Source organism: Camelus ferus, chromosome X (genome assembly GCF_009834535.1).
Source record: "Camelus ferus isolate YT-003-E chromosome X, BCGSAC_Cfer_1.0, whole genome shotgun sequence".
Lineage (NCBI taxonomy): Eukaryota > Metazoa > Chordata > Mammalia > Artiodactyla > Camelidae > Camelus > Camelus ferus.
In genome coordinates this window covers 4361304-4383508 of record NC_045732.1, presented here as the reverse complement: position 1 = coordinate 4383508, position 22205 = coordinate 4361304, and the positions used below count along the sequence as shown (strand labels likewise).

The window sequence follows — 22205 nt, the reverse complement described above, 5'->3', positions numbered from 1 at the left end:
GGGTGACAAGGATTGCTTGAGAGCAGAATCTGGGCCTTGTCTATCTCTGTATCACTCATGGGACCTAGTCAGGTAGCTTACTGGCATGTGTCCAGTGAATATTTGTTTACTTCTTGAATGGCTGTATTTCCCTGGGAAGCTTGATAAACAGGAGTCATTCTTATGGTAAGGACATTTTGGCAGGCATGCAGCTGGATGAGATAACCTCTTGAGTTGTCTCTTACAATCAAAGTTTCTAGGATTATGCTTTCATGTGGGCAGAATCTAGAAAGGCCTATCTTAGAAAAATGTAATCTACCTGCATCTGTCTCTGTCTACTTCCCCATTGCAGAGGTTGTTACCCAGCACAGACATTATTATTGTTGTTATTATCATGGTGAGTATGATGAAGAGGAATAATTATGGCAATCAAAAATATGTATTCTTGTCTATATTGTCAAAAGTGTGCCAGCCACTAGCATGTAGAAAGAGCTGGCCCTTGTTTTGAAAGATTCCCATCTGAGCTTATCAAGATGGGCCCTATGGAAAGAGTGAAAAGGCCTGCTTCTAAAAGCAGGAGGCCAGATCCTTTCCATATGAAGCTCAGTAACAAGCTCTGATTATAGGCCAGGCATAAATCAACCCATTGAACCCTTTGTGAAGTACTGTGATGAAAGTCTTCTTTTTAGGGTCATTTAACAGATGAAGAATATTGGGGGTCCAAGGTGGTGAAGTGCTTTGCTCAAGGTTTTATTCTCAGTTTGGAGGTGGTGGTGTCCTCTCAGTTTGACATCAGTTACTGCACACCCTGGCAGGAATACTAGGAGTAAGAGGAGGCACTGAGAGGTAGGTAAGGATTAGGTGGAGTGAGATGTGAGGGAAGTCCCAGATCTGGCTTCTGTATGGAGCTGACAGGCTATCCTGGACGTCAGGACCCAATTGACATCTCCATGGTAAAGTTACAGAATAAACTTGTTCAGTCCACTTATTTGTCAAGGATGGTTGCTTTTCTGTCTACTGGCAGAATTTCGAGGAAGGTTTTTCCAGGGGAATGCTGCCTCACACAGCTATCTCCATTGCACACTGCTTTTAGACTGTTGAAGTGATTCATGTGGGTTCCCCTAGCCCCAATATCTTATATAGATTAATTAGTATAATTACCAGATTGATTAGCCTAATTTCTCTATTAAAAAAAAAAAAGAGATGTATCCATTAAGCCCTTCCGTAAAACTCTGCAGTCAGTTCCTTCCACGGAGGGAGCAAGGACTCAAGTGTATGGTTCCTCAGCCATGAAGTGTGAGCTCCAGGAGGCAATGCTCCTTTGTCTTAGCATACATCTGGTGAGAGCTGAAGGAAAGCACCATTCAAGTCCCCCAGACCACTGCACTGTGGAGGTGTCTTTTCTCAACCACTTCAGGTTTGTTGCCTGAAAGCCTGTGCCTACAGAGCTATTTTTTTTTTAAAGGTGGCGGGGGGTAGGGAGTGATTTTTTTAAATGCACGCTGTGATTAACAGGCGGGGAATCTGCCCTCCTGGGAATGTCGCAATCGCCAGGAAACTTCCAGGAGTAGATTGAATGGATCCAGGAAAAAGGTTGTCGACAGTCCGTCGCGCCCTCCCATCGCACCCTCCCCTTCCCTCCAGGCCGCCTCGGGGTGCGAGGCGGGGGCTTGAGGTCAGGGTGTGGTGCTCCGCAGGGCTCTCTTGCGGCGGGTGCAGGTGGGTGGCCTCTCAGAGAGGCCTGCAAAAGGGAGGACCCCATTACCCCGCCATCCTGGCCATTGGCTCCTGGGAGCTCAGCAATTAGGTAGATGAAATATTTGGGTTACAGGTCGGAGCTTGGCGGACCTAGGCATTCTGCGCGACCTGAGCAGGCAGCGGGGCGGGGACAGGGATGGTATTAGCGCACAGCAGATTCGACCTGCCCTCGTGGCTGCGCGCACCCTAGCTAGGGCACCTCCGGTCTCCACCCGCCAGAGTTGCTAGGTCTTCCTTTCTCTGGGAGGGAGTGTGAGTTGGCCTTTGGCCAGCCTTCTCCGTACAGGAGGCAGCGTTCTGATCTGAACTTCAGAGTTAGAGGCCCCTCCCCCAAAACCCCCACCCACTTCGCTCGCTTCCAAGGCTCCATCTTCCGCCAATTGTGACCCGAAGAACCCGACGCCCAGTAGTTGGCGAGGTGCAGCAGCCTGGAGGGGCTCAGATGAATGCAGGCCTCCTCGGCCCTTAGCTGGCGCTTCGTGCATCTCCGCCAGCGCTCCTAGGCGCGCCCATTACCAGCTGAGGGCCACCGCAGCGCCCCGCGAGGCGCAACTGGGTGCCAGGAGCGATCAGAGCAACGCGGTGGCTGGTTCTCTTGCTTGGGCTGGTGAGGCGGCAGTCAGCGGTGCTCCGCCGCAGTGGCACTCCCTCCGAAGCTGCTTCTGCGCCAGCCGCCGCCAACACGCTAGCCGGGACGCTCGTCAGTGGGACCGTCTCGCTCCAGGCTACGAAGGGTAAGAGACCTCCCCAGCCAGCCTGCAGCCCGCGGTCCTGACCGCGGCGTGGCACAGCCTAGCCGAAGGAGCGCAGCCTAGGTGCGGACCCACCGACTAGCCAGTCGAGTCTACCGACGGAGCACTTGCTGCTGCTGGCGGCTTGTAAGGTAACTCCCGCTGTCGGCTCCTTGCGGAACTAGTATGTTGCGCTGCCAGGGCAAGGCCCCAATTTTGTCTCCAGCTTGGAGAAAGTGGCAGAGATGGGAGCTACTTGAGGAGTCTAACAGGGACCACTGGGGCGTGCAGGATAGAGTTGGGCAGGAGGCACCCACGTGGTGCAACTCAAGGCCCAGTAGTTTGAGTGGGTCAACAGGCGAGCTTTCAGATTTTTGGACATAGGGTAAAAACCTACCCACTTCTGAATAGTTCTTCCGTGGGAATAAGATGGGGAGATGAGGAGGGGAGGGGAGCGGGTGGTGAAAAACCAAGGGTAGAGGGTGGAGAAGCTACCAATGACAGTGTAAAGCTGTTGGCTAGCCTGAGGGCCAGACATCAGACCTCAGGGCACTTCAACACTTGGACGCCCTTAGGTATTGAGCTCTGTTCATTCTTTGCTTGTGGTGTAAGGGGCTTGAGGCCACAGGGTAAGTGCACTTCTGTAAGACCAACTCTCCGAAGTAGATACCTAGTGACAGCCTCTGGTGACAAATAACACGATTTTGTGGAAAATGAGGCCAACTGTAAGCCCCCTATCTGCAGGAAGATGAAATCTGAATGAGTGGAGGGTAGTCTTGCAATGAATCATGGTGAGGGAAGGGAAGCAGGGTAGGGGTACTGTCTTCAAATACCTTCAAAGCCGGCATGTGGAAAAGATCACATTTGTGTTAAGTGACCTCAAGAAGGAGAACTCAGGATGGGTCAGAATTCAACAGAGTGGAAATAACCAGGAGACAGAATTAAGCTTACTATAAGGAGGTCCTTTCTAATAGGGAGGGAGGAATGTTTTTACTGTGTATCAGGCATTTTACTAAGTGCTTTAAATAAATTATACTACTTAACACTTAGCAAGGCTTAGATATGTCCGGTGATGAAATGGATTGCAAGGAGGTAATGGGATCACTGTGCTTATCTAAGCCACAGTTGTTTCTGATCCCAGGTTAAGATGTGGTTGGTGACAAACACCTGTTCATTTGGTGGAGTTGAAAAAGGTGTGCACAAGGAATTGGGAGATTCTGTCACTTACTCATGTTATAACATTAGGGATGTCCCAGCATCTCTCTTGACCTCAAGTCCCCCACCTGTAAAGTCAGAGAGTTGGACCTCACTGGGTTATCTCAAAAGATCCCTTTGACCATTGAAAATAAAAATTAAAACAAATAAATTAAGCTTTGTTTTCTTGTACACTTGTATTTATAGGAGTTACAGAATTGGAGCTCCATAACATCTTGAATTTGGGTCCTTATAGGGGAACTAAAATGCCTCTCCCTTCTTTTATTGGCTAAGGTGTAACTCTAATGTCCATTCAACTAAGATAGGCTTTCAGCGGAAGCAATGTTTCCCAACAGCCAATGTCTCTGAAGAGTAAAACTCAAGGCCCTCTTTGATGTTGCTTGAATATTTGTCTGACAACTACAATAGTTTCTAGTCACTGCCAAGGTAATTGCTCTGGCCTGTTATGCACAAGTACAGAGAATCTGCTGGTGTGGTGCATTGTGTTGAGCAACTGGAGATAAGGGCAGAGAGGACTGGATAAAATAGGCTCCTACCCTTAGGGAGCTTCAGGTCTGTTGTGGGAAAGGTGAATACAAGGACTTTAGACTGTATTACAAGGCTGAAAGGTGCTTTGGGGTGGAGGGGTACAGATAAGGCAGAAGACATGTGGAGTCATAAAAAAATACACTGGATTAGAAATTTGGGAACCCTCAGTTATAAAGTTGGCTGGTCAACTAGAGCAGGTCAGCCTACCTCCTGAGACCTGCAACTTTAAGGCCTTCTGATATTAGATGAGAATCTCTGGTTTGGGTGAGTCTTCAAGAGGCATTTGTGTGGGCCTTGAAGGGATCTGGGTAGGGTTTACACTAATAGAGGAAGACAGAAGAGGTTGGGACAGAGCTTTCCTGGGCACATGAAAAACATACGTACCTTCTTGGAGGCAAGGAGGTACTGGATATGCAGGGGACAGCTAGTGGCTATTCTCAATGCTGAGCCAAAAAAAGGAAATAGAAATTAAGGTTGCAAAGGGAGCCCATGAACACTAGACCCAGGCATTTTGGACTTGAGTCTGGAAAGACAATGACAGCCATGCCTGGTTTTTGAACTGGGTGGTACCAATGAGCAAATAGCTGTGACACTGAGTAGAGTTTCCTGTAAATGAACTATGCCTTACCCAAGCTTCATTCTGCTCAGACATCTGAAGAATGGCAGTACCTTCCTCTTGGGGAACTTGAGCAAATGGCCTGGAAGTCAGGAGACTTTAGTTTTATCAAGTCCCTTTCCCTTTGTAAGCCTCAATTTTTCCACCTGTAGTATAAGAATTGGGGAGGTTGGCTTCAATGATTCTTCAGGTCCTTTCCAGGTCTAAAAACCTATCAAAGGTATATGATTTGAATCCTCCGTGGATGAATCCAGAGAGACTTTCCCTAGAATTGAAGTAATAATGCTGTGATTTATTTTGAACTGAGGGCTTAAAAAAGATATCTTTGTTTTGGAGAGGACCTTCCTTGGTAGAGAAAAGTCGGTAGGAGTGTTATTGAGCTGAATTCTTTGGACATTTCCTTTCTCAAATCCCTCTTTCTCTTCCTTTCCTTTCCATCTTCCACCAACACTTCTTTCTTAGATTTCCATTGACCATTGCTCTGCCCTTAACACCTGGCACATTGGACCCTTTTACTTTTTCCAACAGGACAGCCCCTGGGTTCTTTGCCTTGTGTTTACCCATTGAGCACCATAGCCATCTTCATCTTCTCTTTCCTAGCATCCAGCATACACCATTCTGTCCCCAATTTACTTAGCTGCTAAGTATCTATAATCAATGATGATACTATATTTTATTTTAAAACATAAGCATAATACTGCTACTATAAAATGCATCAAAAAATAAGATGGATAGATGGATTAATGAATAGGTTAATTAATGATGATACATAAATGAATGATATGTGAAAAAGAATGAACAGTAAACAGATAAACAAAATATGGGGGAATATAAGATAATAATATACAATGATGTTATAAACAATTCAAACTATATAGAAGTACATAGAATAAAAATGGAAAATTCCCTTCATCCTCCTTATTCCAAACCCCCCTCCCCAGAAGTAAATACAGTTCACAGGTTTCTAGTGTATTTTTCTAGTCATTTTTTCTATGCATATCCAAAAATATATACATATATATCTACCAAATAGTTTTTCATTATAATTTAAATGGATTACACATTACAGTTGAGTCGGCAATTTGCATTTTTTCCACTTCACAATACATTTTGGAAATCTCTTCAAATCAGTATATAGATCTACCTCATTAAAAAAAACAGCTGCATAATATTTCATAGTATGAGTATACCATAATGTACTTAAAATTTGCTTTTTGATGGACATCTAAATGATTTCCAATTCTTCCGTAAAACACAAGGCTGCAGGGTACCTCTTTGATTACTTATTACTTATGTGCATGTGAGCATCTATTTTCTGTAAGACAGATTCATAGAAATGAAGCTGTTGTGCCAAAAGAGTTATGTTTTAAAGTTCTGGCCCTCCCCACAACATTCATTATGGGACATTTTCAAACATACAGAAAAGTTGAAATAATTGTATAGTGAACACTTACATATCTACTGCTTAGACTCTGCCATTAACATTTAACTATATTTACTTTATATCCTTTTGTTCATCTTTCTATACATTAATTAAATCATCTTTTAATTTATGTACATCCTACAAATGAAATATGTTATTTTGAGTCATTTGCATTTTCTTTACTACTGCAGAGGTTGAACATATACAAATATGCTTATTGGCCATTTATATTTCTTTTTCTGTAAATTTTCTTTTCATATTTTTGTCCATTTGTCTGTTGCTTGTTTGTGTTTTACCTATGGATCTGTGAAAACTCTGTATTTTGTAATGTATCTGTATGCACTGATGGTCTTGCAGAGCTCATGAGTCTTTTTCCAAAGCACTATTATTACTGATTGAAGACTGTTCCCTTTCAACCCTCCTCACTATTTCCTACCTCAGGCTCTCGTTATGTTTTACCTGGACAATGACCACAGTGATGTTTTAAAAAACAAATCTGATGGTATCACTTCCTTGCTTAAAACAAATTTGATGCTATCAACAGCCCCACATGGCTTACAGAATACAGTCCAAGTTCTTCAGCCTTAAATCTAACTCTATCTGACACCAAATTGCCTTTCTATTGCTATCCCTTCTACTCTAGATTAAAACTTCTAAATATCAATCAAATTTAGCAACTTGCTTTTCTTCAAATGCACACCAACGTTTTCCTCCTCTGCTTTTTCTCAGGCTTTCCATCTAAAATGTTTTTTGCTTCCCCCATCACCATGTGGCTAAATGTTCTCATCCTTTAAGGCCTAAATCAAATGCAACATCTTCCACATGGTCACCCCAGAGTTTGTTCCTTAAAAAGGCATATAATTTAGAGGACATGGACACTCTTACCTGAAATTTCTCTCTCTTTCTCTCACTTTCTCCCCCTGCTTCCCCACCCCTAACATTTAAACTAGTTATTACACTGTCTACTTAGTTTACATGCTAATAAATATTATATTTTTCTGTTTTCTATTTATCTAAGGGTCTTAAGCATTAGGTGCTCAAAAAATTAAGAAAATGATGAATTTAGCCTGAAAGTAAGTGCATACCCACACACTTTCCATACCTGCCTTGGTGTCCCTAGTTTATCTGCAGAGTTTGGGGTAGAGTGTAATAGAGGCAGAGGGAAGGGTGGAACAACTTGGGATATATTTCAGTGCTGATAGACATGCTTTATCTGAGACACATGATATAAAGAACACAGCTTAGTGAAGGAGGCTATGGGCAGGATGCACAGAGCTATTTCTGTGCTATTAGTGTTTTGGGTTCTTCTGATTTGCCAAAGTCATTATGAATGTAATGTGGATGAAGCCACCTTGTCACGTCACCTTAAACAAACTGCTTCCACACTCTGAGCTTCAGGTTCTCAATTGGTCAAACAGTGGGAAAGTAATACTGATTTTGCCACAGGAAGAAGCAAATTAGGTGATCTATGGAAACACACACCTTTTTAAAGAACCAAAATGCCATATAAACTTGAAGTATTTTTCATTGTAATAATGCTTTATTTGTGTGGTGTTGAGTCAGGAGATCAGAGTTCCAGACATGACTTTGGACAAGTACCTTGCTATTTCTTGGCCTTGGTTTGCCATCTCCAATGCTCAATTAGACTAGATTTATGGTTTTCAACGAGGACATCTTCCATGGAAGACAAATATGTTCCCAGTGGAGCTCTTTGGGCTCTGAGATTATCTTCTGGGCTGGTGCCTAAGAGATGGTCTAGATGAAGCTAAATAATCTCCAAGAATCTTTCAAGTTCTGATATTTCTATGAATCTGTCCCTCCAGATAGCTCTACTACCCCCACTGTTTTCTAAAATCAGGATAGATACACAAAACATGGCTTTTCCTTCCTTCCCATCTATTCTTAGGACCTCTGTCACACTTCTTTCCCAGCACTTTTGCTCTCTCTACTTTTCAACCAGGGTCTGTGGCCTGTCTCCCAGGATTGGCTATTTTTGGAACTTGTACTCAGACATTATAGCCATTGTTAATTCCACAGTTGAGGGCTTTGGGGGCAGGGGCCAATGGAAGAAGGAAGGAAGGCACAGCCTGAGTTTCCACAGTCCTTTATGGAAGCTACCTGGGCCACAGCCTTTTGGGTTATGAGGAAGAAGAGCAGCATCAGTGGCACAAGTGGCCCACGGGGGTTTCCTACCCATTCTTCTAGTTTGATTCTCACAGCTGACAGCTAGCTTCAACTAGCTTACAGTTGCTATCTGAATCAATCCTGACTTTTTGGACCCATGAACAGATGGTACCAGGCCTTGCCTAGCACCTGAAGCCAAATTCTCTGCCTAGCCTCCAAGGCATCCTTCTAAACCAGCTTCTCTCTCCCATTTCTTCATCTTTTTATTAGAGCAACTGAATCCTAAAAAATTTAGTTGAAGACCACACTCAAGTAAAATGTAACTGAGTTTCAGAAAGTTCCTTATTAGGACCTTATTTAGGACCTTATTTAGAACCACAAGCAAATAAAACAACACAGTTTGTTCCATTTCAGAAAGAAATTTTATTGCTTTAAAAAAAGAACAAAGAGGAAAAAACTATATTCAACTGATTAAAATTTTCCCCAACTATACTTCAGTCCATATAATGGTCAGCTAAAGCTTGAGGAGAGAAACAAAAGGGGAGGAAGGGGAGAAAGAGAGATGGGGTGAGGGGAGGTGAGATGAACATCAGTGAGTGACACAGATACTCACAAAAGGAAAAAATTGTGAAGATCTTGAATTGTTCTTTATGCTTGTGCTTTTAGAGCTCTCCTTTGAATGAGAGGGAAATTATTCATAACAGCTCATCAGAGGCAGTGATCAGAGCACCATTACTCCAGATTATCTCTGGTCTCCTAGAAGTAGTCACCCTCCAATAAGCCATTTGTTCCCTTTTCCCTGGCTTTCCTACACTCCAACCTGCTTTTTTGATATTCTGGTACTTTCGTAACCACCATTCTACAAGTTAGACTGGGGTTCAGGGGATCAGAAACTGGGCTGTTGGAAGAAAAGATGGGTAGGGAAGTTTGAACCCTTAGGCTGAGGACCCTGAAGCCAGAGATAGGAGAGTTTGTACAGTCAGTACTTTGTTCTTCATGGCCCCAGTGATGGGAGGTTGTTGAGAGTTGGGGATAGGGCTAGAGGGCAAGAGAGTGTAAGCTATAGAGCTTGGGTCATGATCATTGTCAAAATAAGATAATCTTGAAACCTGATTTTAGCCAAGAGCCACCACCATTTTTTTCCAGTCCCAAACCAGTGACAAAGACACATTTGCTTTTCCTATTCTCATTTTTCTCCTGTGGAATAGAGTGAGGAAGAGCAGAGGGCCAAGACTTGGTAATGGGGTGCATGAAGAAAGAGTCAGCTGGGGTTTCAGAGAAGAACTGGCCAGTCAGGACAGAGGGAGTGGCTTTCTGGAGCAGAACAAGGGCTTGTGGGCAGAGGCTCCCTGCCTTTTTGTCCTGGCTTCTGACAGAATTCTAAGCAGGAAATAAGCTGTACTCACATTGTTCTCTAGGCCTGCAAGACAGGTATCTGGTGGCCTCCTCAGCTTGCAAGAGAAGGAAAAGGGCTTATGGGAAAGCACTGGGCCTTGTGCCTGAGGTATCTGCTTTTCATACCCCCAGCCCTGATGGCCTGGTGTCCTTTTGTTTGTTTTTTTCTGGTTTGGAAAACAGTAGGCCTCAAGAGTCCTGAGAGTCTGACTCCAGGAAATAGGGGGTGGAGATGGGTGAGTGTGGGGCATAGTGGCCAGCACTAAGGTCTTATAACTACCCTCTTTGTTTGTTTTTTCTGCCGTCAACTCCCAAATGCCCCAGCTTCACAGTTCCCTGTCTTTTCTCTCTTCCCTTCCTTCTTCCTGCCCTCAGTTAAAGCTCCCTTTCTTCCCCGCTGTTTGATCTCTACTAGATTTTACAGAATGTCCTATGATTGAGTCACACTAAGGTGTACCTGGCTGATTTACAAAGCAAATTTTAAGAGCAAATTTTAAGTTGGCCTCAGGCTATTCATTTGTAAAACAAGATAATATTAATTACCTCATCAGATTATTATGAAGATTAAATGAGTTAATGCAATAAAGCACTTGGAATAGGGCCTCACATATAGTAAGCCTACAATAAATGTTAACTGTCATTAATTCTGTCAGGGGAGAAGCAGTGTGGTAGTGTGAAAGGAGCACTGGATTAGGAGTCAAGAGTAATGGGTTCTAGTACTTCCTATTCCACTGTCTTGCTAAGTCTTCATGGACAAGTCCCTGACCCTTCTGAGCTTTAATTTCCCTAGAGTGCCATGAGGATAGGACCAGATGATTTCTAAGAACCCTCATAGCTATCTCATTCCTAGTTATAGAATTCTAATCCCCAAAGGAAAGCAGATATTGGCTCAAGAGTGTGGGGTAAAAACAAGATATATAAAAAAAGATATGTTTAATGATCTCTAGGTACATCCATGTTGCTGAAAATGGCATTATTTTATTCTTTTTATGACTGAGTAGCATTCCATGGTATAAATATACCACAACTTCTTTATCCAGTCATTTGTCAATGGACATTTAGGTTGTTTCCATGTCTTAGCTACTGTAAATAGTGCTGCTATTAACATTGGGGTGCAGTTGTCTTTTTGAAATAGGGTTCCTTCTGGATATATGCCCAGGAGTGGGATTACTTGGTCATATGGTAAGTTTATTCCTAGGCTTTTGAGGACTCTCCATACTGTTTTCCACAGTGGCTGCACCAAACTGCATTCCCACCAGCAGTGAAGGAGGGTTCCTTTTTCTCCACAGCCTCTCCAGCATTTGTCACTTGTGGACTTTTGAATGATGGCCATTCTTACTGGTGTGAGGTGATACCTCATTGTAGTTTTGATTTGCATTTCTCTGATAATTAGTGATATTGAGCATTTTTTCATGTGCCTATTGGCCATTTGTATGTCTTGCTTGGAGAATTGCTTGTTTAGGTCTCCTGCCCATTTTTGGATTGGGTTGTTTGGGTTTTTTTGTTATTAAGTTGTATGAGCTGTTTATATATTCTGGAAATTAAACCTTTGTCAGTCGCATCATTTGCAAATATTTTCTCGCATTCAATATGTTGTCATTTTGTTTTGCGTATGGTTTCCTTTGCTGTGCAAAAGCTTATAAGTTTATGTGGTTCCATTTGTTAATTTTTGCTTTTATTTCCAGTGCCTGGGTACACTTCCCTAGGAGAACATTGCTAAGATTTATGTCAGAGAATGTTTTGCCTGTTTTCTTCTAGGAGGTTTATAATGTCTTGTTTTATATTTAAGTCTTTAAGCCATTTAGAGTTTATTTTTGTGTATGGTGTGAGGGAGTGTTTTAACTTCATTGATTTACATGCCGCTGTCCAGTTTTCCCAACACCACTTGCTGAGGAGACTTTTTTCTCCATTGTATATTTTTGCCTCCTTTGTCAAAGATTAATTGACCATAAGTCTGTGGGTTTATTTCTGGGCTCTCTATTCTGTTCCATTGATCTATGTCTGTTTTTGTGCCAATGCCACATTGTATTGATTACTGTAGCTCTATAGTATTGTCTGAAGTCTGGGAGGGTTATTCTTCCACAGATCATCATTCTAAATGAAGTAAGCCAGAAAGAGAAAGAAAAATACCATTTGATATCACTCATATGTGAAATCTACAAGAAAAAAGAGAAAAAGAGGACACTAATAAACTCATCTACAAAACAGAAAGAGACTTGCAGACATAGTAAACAATCATGGTTACTGAAGAAAGGGGGTGGGAAAGGATAAATTTGGAAGTTTGAGATTTACAAATGTTAGCTACTATATATAAAAACAGATTTTTAAAATGTTTCTGCTGTATAGCACAGGAAACTATGTTCAATATATTGTAATAACCTTTAATGAAAAGGAACATGAAAATGAACTGGACCGTAACATTGTGCTGTAGACCAGAAATTGACACATTGTAACTGACTGTACTTCAACAAAAATTTAAAGAAAATAAAAATAAATTAAAAGAAGATATGCCTGGGTAGTAAGCAAGCAGTCCACATGATAAATGTGTGTGCTAGGTGCTAGCATTAGAACTTCCCCTAGGCTGTTATAAGTTGAGGTATAAGCCAGGGAGTTCTGTCTGCAGGCCATGGAGCTGCAGTGGCTCTGGAAGGCCTCTGTATTTAGTTATATAAAGGCTTACAGTCCTCATATATAGGCAGTTTCTCAAGCCTTCTCTTACACTAAGGGGTGTATGAGAAATATTATCCAGAATATAGCCCTACCATCTTCTTTCTATGTCCATTCTTACTTCCAAGCTGCCATATGATCACTTGTCTCCTAGTTCTGGACAAAGTTGGCCTGGACATTCACTGTTCCCCAGGGAGACACACTGGGTTATGTATGTGAAACAAAGACTGATTTTTCCCTGAGTCTGGATCTTCTCCTCACCTCTCATTAAACCTCCCTCTCCAGGACTCTGGGCTTCTTTGCCTTCCTAGGCTTGAAAGATGAGAGAGATCCTTAAACCAGTGATGAGTCTAAGGAAAAGTGGGGAGTTTTACTAAACCTTTGTCTTCCCCTTGGGAATGAATGAGCTAGAGTTTTCTGCACTAATATTCCCTTGCATGTAGCTAGAACTTGGGGTACATTCTTAGGCTGAGCCAAGAATGGCTGGATGAATAGTCACAGCCGGGGCTCATGATATATCTTGGCTTAGAATCATAGAAAAAAAAAATTTTTTCCTGCTACTATCTTTCTAATTGTTTTCCCTAAACCTTATGTATCCAAGTAGTATATTTAAAACTAATAAAAACTATATAGTATATAAATTGTTCCAGGCACTGTATACATACATTTATATATGTATAAATTAATTTAATATAAATTATATTAAATTATTTTACATAAATTATATTATTAAATTATATTATTAATTTAATCCTCAAACAGCTTAGTTCAACCTCCTTATGTGGGAGCCAGCAAGCAGGTTTGGCCAGTCTGAAGGCTCTGTGGTGGAGAAGGCACTAATCAGTCCAAGCCCATTGCTGTTCCCACAACAGAAGTCTGCAATTTCAAATGTCCCTGCAAAAGTGGAAATGAGCTACTCAGCCCTCTTCCTTTACCCAGAGATGAGCCTATGGAGGTTAAAAGTTGGGGTTGATTTGGGAGAGGGTATTGGGTGAGGAGAAGAGCAGGATGGGAAATAGACTTTTAGTCAGTCGGCATTTATTGAGGGCCATCTATGTGTTTAGCCTAAGACCAGACTATGCTGTAGAGGGGAAGAGAAGCTGTGGGTGGGTGGAGAGAAGTTGTAGAGGAGGTCAGAGGGTCAAGGACCCTAGCGCTGATGTCTTCCTATACAAGACCTACTCACTGCACTCTTGGAGCAGCAAACAATAGTTAAGTTATAACTTGTGTGATACTAATACTCAGAATCTAAGAGAAAGGAGAAGCCACTCTCCACTGAGGTAACCAGTGCTGACCTTTGTATGATGTGTGAGGAGAAGCAAAGATGACACTCCAGGCAGCATTTGGGGGATTATAGTTGAACCATAAACAAGTGTTAGTCCTCTTCTTCCCACTCACCACCTGAGGCAGTTACTTTGTTTCTCTCCACACCTCTTACCCTCCCTTCTTCTTGTCTTTTGACTGAACAAAAATGCAGCCAGTACTTGGAGATGCCTCCCTAGGGGTTGGGCAGACCTGCAGCTTTGTAAAGTGGTCCATGTGTCTCTTTGTCAGGATATTCCACTATCCCAGACCCTTCAGTGAAGCAGTTTTGTAGGTGGCACAGTGCTGGACTAGGCCCCCCAAGTGGGTGGGTGGTGCAGAGATCAATGAGGCAGAGCCCCTGTGCCTTAGTCTGGTGGATAGGAGAATAAGTCAAGTATGGAAGTAACTATTAAAAAGCTATGGGGGAAAAATATCTATGGAGCCAGTGCTCTGGTGAAGTAAAGGAGGGAGAGCTTAATCAAGGTAGGCTTTGTGAAGAATGTGATACACCAAAGTGGGCAGATTGGGCCCGAGTGGGAGATGAAGTTAGATTAGTAGTATGGAGGTAGGTTGGGGAAAGCCATGAATGTAAAATGAGGAATTTTATTTGATTCAGAAGGTAGCTGTGTGAATGGTTTGGAAGAAGAGGCATCAGGAGGCAGGGAAACTGGTAGGAAGCTATTGCAATGATCCAGGTAAGTGAGATTCTAGAACTGAACCAGGCCAATGGCTGTGGGATTGCAGAGACAAGGATGCATGGAACAGTTACTTAGAAAGTATGATGAAGCATTATTTTTTTGAGAAGTAGTGTCCCACCTCCTTCTGTTACTGCTTGTAGAAGCAAAGGAAATAAATAATTCCAAAGCCAAGAAAGAAATTCTAAAACAGATTTCTTGGCAGTACAGTCTGGATATTCAGGAATTGCTACTAATTTGGTTAGTTGTGATAACGATATTGTGGCTATGTAGGGGAAAGTCCTTATTTTTAAAAGGTGCATGCTGATCTTACAAGGTAAAACTTCATGATATCTATAGTTTAAAGTACTTCAGAAAAAATAGCTGAAGCAAATACAGTAGAATGTTAATTGCTAAATCTAGATGATACATATGTGAGTAGATATATTACTCTCTCTACTTTTTTATATTTGATTTTTTTAAAATAAATGTAAATAAATAGGTATAATCCAGGGATGACCAGCATCAGAATCATTTGGGGAGCATATTACACATATAGATTCCTGGGTCTCATACCCTACCCCCTTGATCAGAATTTCAAGATGGGGCACAGAAATATGTATGCATACCAATTACCTAGGGGTTCTGATGCCCACTCAAGTTTGAGAAGTGTTTATGTACCGTCTAGCCCAGGGACAGATGCTTTTCATGTGCTCCTGATGCAAGTTCTCCATTTTTAGCAGTGACAGTTCTCATATTTCAGTATTGCAGAGGCTCAGACCAAAGACAAGGCTACCTAAGGTTCTTTTGTTATGTGGGAATAGGACTGGAAAGGTGATGACACATCCCTTGGGCTGTGATGACCCATCCCAGAAGCTAATGACTGGAGTCTACCAGGACTTTATCTCTGCCTACTACAATGCCCAAAGTAGCCTCTATTCATCCCTGTGTGTCATGGGAGTCAAAAAAAAATAAAATAAAATAAACACTGCACCTGGGATCAGAAAGAGACTCAACTCATATCCTAGCTCTGCACTTTTACCAGCTCAGTAGGCTAACTACACTGAACCTCAGTTTCCTTATCAGGGAAACTTGGGCACTAATGGTATCAGTTTCACAGGGTTGATATTAAATAAGGCAATGTAATGAACATTTCCTCTCATTTAGGTAAGGCTTTGTAAATGATGGCTGTTTATTATTATTATTATTATTATTATTATTATTATTATTATTATTATTATTATTACTATTATTACTATTATTACTATTACTATTTTCTCATCTCAGAGATGGTCTTTCTGGTTCTGAATGTTCCTCAGCTGTTATCCTATCACCTTGGTGCAGGCAGACAATTAATTCTGAGGTACAAAGTATTCTCTACTAGATCCCATGAAGAATTTAACTCTTATACAACCAGGAGACACTGAAGAGCTCTATCCTAAACTCTCCTCCTTAGCAGTCAGGATACTACTGATAAAGGTCCAAAAGAAGGTGACAAAAGTGTTGAAGTAAACACTGAGCCTGAACCCCGAAACCTGAAGTCTAACTCCATTTAAGGTACAAAACATTTTATGGCATAGTTTTCCACAGCCTCTGTTAAATGGAGGTAAGGGGAAAGGGTAACCCAAGCTTTTCAGAAAATTGGAAGTCAAGCTGAGATCAGAGAAGACAATAGGCATGGAAAAAACCTCCCAAAGCTTTTTGGAAGAAAGAATAAGGCTTTTTCTTCTTTGTAATATGAAGCTGATCTACCATGTAGGAGCAGAGGCCCTTGTCAGAGGCTCAGAGACTTCTTTCCTGAGGCAAAGTCCAGTCTGGGCTTGAGTCCTGGCTCTGGCTATGAAACTTCGAGAAAAAATCTTTTCTATCTCTGCACCTTAGTTTCCCCATCTGCAAAGGAGTGTTAGGGAGTGGAACTCACTGAATTTGAAGGTCTCCTGTAGCTCTGCTAGCCTATGAATGAAAGGTATTTTCTCCTCAGAGAGATTTCAGGCATTAGTGAACAGACAAGGAACAGGTTTTGGGAACTGGGTCCTTGATTCTACATAAAGCTAGCATATTTTCTAGCTCAGTCTCAGATTGATAGCTGCTCCAAAGTAGATTATTTTAAAAGGGAAAGGTGCTCTTCATGGACATGCTAGACTTACTTTGTACCCCTACTCTTTTCCTGTCACTGATCTACTTTTTAACTTCTGTGTGGAAGTGGCTATAAGCTACAGGAAGTAGTATAGAAGGACTGATCCTAACCCCAGAGGCCTTCTCCTTTCTAATAAGAATCCTTCTATAGAACTCAGTTCTATTCATTATACTTTTTATGGCATAGAATTTTTATTGTGGTATAGTATCCATAACAAAATTGACCAATTAATAATTTTAAGGGTATAATTCAGCAAATATTAAGTACATACACCATGCTTTGTAACCATCACCAACATCTACTTTCAAAACTTTTTTTTTATCATACCCAAAGTAAATTCTGTACACATTACAATAACTCCCTCTTCCTGGCCCCCAATTCCTTGGTAACCTCTAATCTACCCTCTTTCTCTGTGAATTTGCCTATTTTGAGGTATCTCACATAAGTAGAATTGTTATATGTGTCCTACTATGTCTGATCCATTTTATTTGGTATACTGTTTTAAAGTTTCATCCATTGTTGTAGCATGTAGCAGAATTTTATTCTCTTTATCCATTCATCTGTTGATGGACATTTTGGTTGCTTTTCCACCTTTTGGTTATTGTAAACAATGTTGTTGTAAACATTCATGTACAGGTATCAATTTGAGTCTTTGCTTTCCATTCCTTTGAGCATATATCTAGAAATAGAATTGCTGGATTATTTAACTTTTTGAGGAACTACCAAACTGTTTTCCACAGCAGCTGCACCATTTTACATTACTACCAATGCATGAGAATTCCAATTTCTCCATATCCTCATGAATACTTTCTATTTTCTGCATTATTAAAATAAATAGCCATCCTAGTGGGTGAGAACTGGTATCGTGTTCTGGTTTTGATTTGAATTTCTCTAATAACTAGTGCTGTTGAGCATCTTCATGTGCTTATTGGCTATTTGCATGTCTTCTTTGGAAAAATGTCTATCCAAGTTCTTTGACCATTTTAAAATTCATTTTTGTTGTCATTGTTGAGTTGTAGGAGTTTTTTATATACACTGGATATTAATTCTTTATTAGATATATGATTTGAAAATATTTTATCCAGTTCTATGTATTATCTTTTCACTCTCTTATTAGTGTCTTCATGCACAAAAGTTTTTCATTTTGATGAATTCCAATTTAGCTATTTTTTCTTTTGCTGCCTGTGTTATTGACAACATATCCAAGAAATACTAGCTAAACTCAATGTCATGAAGACTTCTTCAGTATATTCTTCTAAGAGTTTTTATAATTTTAACTTTTAAACATAGATCTTTAATCCATTTAGATGAACTTTTTATATATGGTGTAAGATAAGGGTCCAACTTTATTCTTTAACATGTGGACTTCTAGTTTTCCCAGCACAACTGGTTGAAAAAACTGTCTTTTCCATCATTGAATGGTCTTGGCACCATTGTTGAAAATCAGTTGACCATGAATGCAAGGGTTTGTTTCTGGGCTTTCTATTCTATTCCATGGGTATATATGTCTGTCATTGTGTCACTGCCACACTGTTTTTGTTGTTGTTGTTGTTGTTGTTACAGTAGCTTTATAATAAGTTTTGAAATCAGGAAGTGTGAATCTTTCAACTTTGTTCTTTTTCAAGATTGTTTTGGGTATTCAGAATTCCTTGATATTCCATACAAATCTTATGATATATATTTCTATTTCTGCAGAAGATGCTATTGAGATTTTGATAGGGTAACATTGAATCTGTTGTTCAGTTTGGGTAGTGTTATCGTCTTAATGATATAAAGTCTTCCAATCCATGAACACAGAATTTTCCATTTATGTATGTTTAATTTCTTTGAGCAATGTTTTGTAGTATTCAAGGGACAAGTCATTTATCTCCTTGTAAATTTGTTTCTGAGTATTTTATTCTTTTTTTTAAATTTCAATACATTTTCTCCCACTTTTATTGAGATATAGTTGACATATAGCACTATATATAGTTTAAGCTATATAGCATAATGATTTTACTTATATATGTAACAAAGAGATTATCATAGTAAGTTTAGTGAGCATCCATCATTTCATATAGATACAAAATTAAAGAAATAAAAAAATTATCCTTGTGATGAGAACTCAGGATTTGCCCTCTTAACAACTTTCATATATAACATACAAAAGTGTTAATTACATTTATCATGTTCTATGTTACATCCCTAGACTTATTTTTGTTATAACTGGAAGTTTGTACCTTTTAACTGCCTTCATCCAATTCCCTGTCTCCCTACCCCTTGCTTCCGGTAACCATAAATATGACTACTTTTTCTATGAACTTGTTTGTTTTGGGATGTATAATTGACCTAGAACACTGTGTTAGTTCCTGTTACACAACATAATTATTTGATATTTCTATACATTTCAAAAGGATGTCATGATACGTCTGCTTGTAAGCTATCACCATACTAAGACATTACAGTGTTGTTTACTATATTCTCCACACTGTACATTTTATACCCATGACTCATTTATTTAGCACCAGAAGTTTGTATCTCTTAATGTCCTTAACCATTTCTTTCCTCCCACAACCCCCTTTCACTCTGGCAACCACGTTTGATTTCTGTATCTATAACACTTTTTATTGTGTTGTTTCTTCATTTGTTTTCTTTTTTAGATTTCACATGTAAATGGATTCATACAGTATTTTCTTTCTCTGCCTGACTTATCTCACTTAATATAATATCCTCTAAGTCCATCCATGTTGTCAAAAATGGCAAGATTTCATGATTTTTATGACTGAGTAATATTCTATAGTGTTTAGGTACCGTATCTTCTTTATCCATTCATCTATTAATGGACACTAAGGTTGTTTCCAGATCTTGGCTATTAAAAATAATGCTACAGTGAACATGGGGGTCCTATATCTTTTCCAGCTAGTGTTTTTATATTCTTTGTATAAATATGAGGTATGGGATGCTGGATCATTTTAAGTTCTATTTTTAATTTTTTTTGTGGAATCTCCATACTGTTTTCCATAGTGACTTCAACAATTTACATTCCCAGCAACAGTGAATGAGGGTTCCCTTTCTCCACATCCTCACCAACACTTGTTATTTGTTGTCTTTTTGATCATAGCCATTCTGGCAAGTGTAAGGTGATATCTCATTGTGACTTTGATTTTCATTTCCCTGATGATTAGTAATGTTGTGCAATTTTTCATGTGCCTGTTGTCCATCTGCATGCCTTCTTTGGAAAAATGTCTGTTCAGATCATTTGCCCATTTATTATGTTAATCTGGTTGTTTGATTAATGTTGAGTTGTTAGAGTTCTTTGTATATTTTGGATATTAACCCTTTATAGGATATATTGTTTGCAAATATGTTCTCCCAATCAGTAGGGGCTTTTTTGTTTTGTTGAAAATTTCTGTCACTGTGAAACAGCTTTCTTGTGTGATGTAGGCCTGTTTGTTTATTTTTAGTTTTGTTTCTCCAGAGAGACATCAAAAAATAATAAGACCTATATCATAGAGTGTACTGCCTATGTATTCTTCTAGAAATGTTATGATTTCAGGTCTTACACTTAAGTCTCTAATCCAATTTGAACTCATTTTTGTTCATGGTGTGAGATAGTAGTCCAGTTTGAATTTTTTGCATGTAGCTGTCCAGTTTCCCAGCACCATTTTTTGAAGATGCTATCGTTTCCCCATTGTATATTTTTGTCTCTTTTCTCTTAGATTAATTGCCAATGTAAGTGTGGGTTCCTTTCTGGGCTCTCTGTTCTGTTCCGTTTATCCATGTGTCTGTTTGTCTGCCAATTCTATACTGTTTTGATTGCATTGTAATATAGTTTGAAATTATTTGTATTATTATTTGTAATATAGTTTGAAATTATTGCATTGTAATATAGTTTGAAATTAGGAAGCATGACACTTCCATCTTTGTTCTTCTTCCTCTAGATTATTTTGGATATTTGGGGTCTTTAGTGTTTCCATACAAATTTTAGAATTATGTGTTTTAGTTCTATGAAAAATGCCATTGGTATTTTGAAAGGGATTGCATCACCTTAGGTAGTATGGTCTTTTTTACAATACTAATTATTCCAATCCATCAACATGGTATATCTTTCCATCTGTTTGTGTTATCTTCAATTATTTTCATCAGGGTCTTAATAGTTTTCTGAGTACAAGTCTTTTACCTACCTAGGTAGGTTTATTTGAGATATTTTGTTCTTTTTGATGCAGTGATGAATGGGATTGCTTCCTTAATTTCTTTTTTCTGATATTCATTATTAGTGTATAGAATTGCAACAATTTCTGCATATTAATTTTGTATCCTTCAACTTTACCGAATTCATTTGTGAGCTCTAGTAGTTTTAATGGTGCCTTTAGGATTTTCTGTGTATTGTATCAGGTCATATACGAGCAGTGGCAGTTTAACTTCTTCCTTTCCAATTTGCCTTTGTTTGTTTTCCTTGTCTGATTGCAGTGGCAAGGATATCCAATATTATATTGAGTAAAATTGACAAGAGTGAACATCCTTGTCTTGTTCCTAAATTTAGAGGAAATTATTTCAGCTTTTCAGTGTTTAGTATGATGTTAGTTGAGCACTTGCCATATATGGTCTTTATTATGTTGAGATATGTTCCGTTTCTGCCCACTATCTGGAGAGTTTTTATGATAAATGGATGTTGAATTTTGTCAAAAGCTTTCCTTACATCTGTTGAGATGATTATATGATTTTTATTGTTTAGTTTGTTAATGTGTTGTATCAAATTGATTGATTTGTGGATATTGAACTATCTTTGCATCCCTGGGGTGAATTATATTTGGTCATGGTGTATAATCCTTTTAATGTATTGTTGAACTTTATTTGCTAATATTTTGTTGAGGATTTTTGCATCTACATTCATCAGTGATATTGGTCTGTAATTTTTTTGTGTGTGATATCTATGTCTGGTTTTAGCACCAGGGTGACACTCACCTTGTAGAACAAGTTCAGAAGTATTCCTTCCTTTGTAATTTTTGGAACAATTTTAGAAGGGTAAGTATTAACTATTTTCTAAATATTTGGTATAATTTAGCTGTGAAACCATCTGGTCTTGAACTTTTGTTTGTTCAAATTTATTTTATTACTGATTCAATTTCATTAATGGTAATTGGTCCATTCACATTTTCTATTTCTTCCTTGTTCAGGCTTGAGAAATTGTACATTTCAAGAATTTGTTCAATTTCTTTGCTTTTCATTGTATTAGTGCATAATTGTTTGTAGTAGTCTCTTCTGATCCTTTGTATTTCTGTAGTGTCGGTTGCAATTTCTCCTTTATTATTTCTGATTTTATTGATTCAGACGTTCTCTCTCTGTCTCTTTCTCTTTTATATGAGTCTAGATAAAGTTTTATCAATTTTGTTTATCTTTCAAAGAACCAGCTCTTAGTTTCATTGATCTTTTATATATTTTTTTAGTTTCTATTTCATTTATTTTTGCTCTGATTTTAAGGATTTCTTTCCTTCTATTAATTTTGGGTTTTGTTTGTTCTTCTTCTTCTAGTTCCTTTAGGTGTAAATTTAGCTTATTTATTTGAGATTATTCTTGTTTCCCTAAGTAGACTTGTTTCACTATAAACTTCCCTCTTAGAATTGGTTTTGCAATTCCATAGATTTTGGATCATTGTTTTCTTTTTCATTTGTCT

At 39.4% G+C, this 22205-nt stretch overlaps 1 protein-coding gene across 1 annotated transcript in view; it reads left to right on the top strand.

The window, feature by feature from the left end:
- Window positions 1-2130: 2130 nt before the first annotated feature.
- ARHGEF9 (Cdc42 guanine nucleotide exchange factor 9) overlaps window positions 2131-22205 on the top strand; it is a 328329-nt gene continuing 308254 nt past the window's right edge. The window contains exon 1 of the mRNA XM_032475623.1: window positions 2131-2620. The gene's annotated coding sequence lies outside the window, so the exon portion shown is untranslated. The remainder of the gene's footprint in view (window positions 2621-22205) is intronic.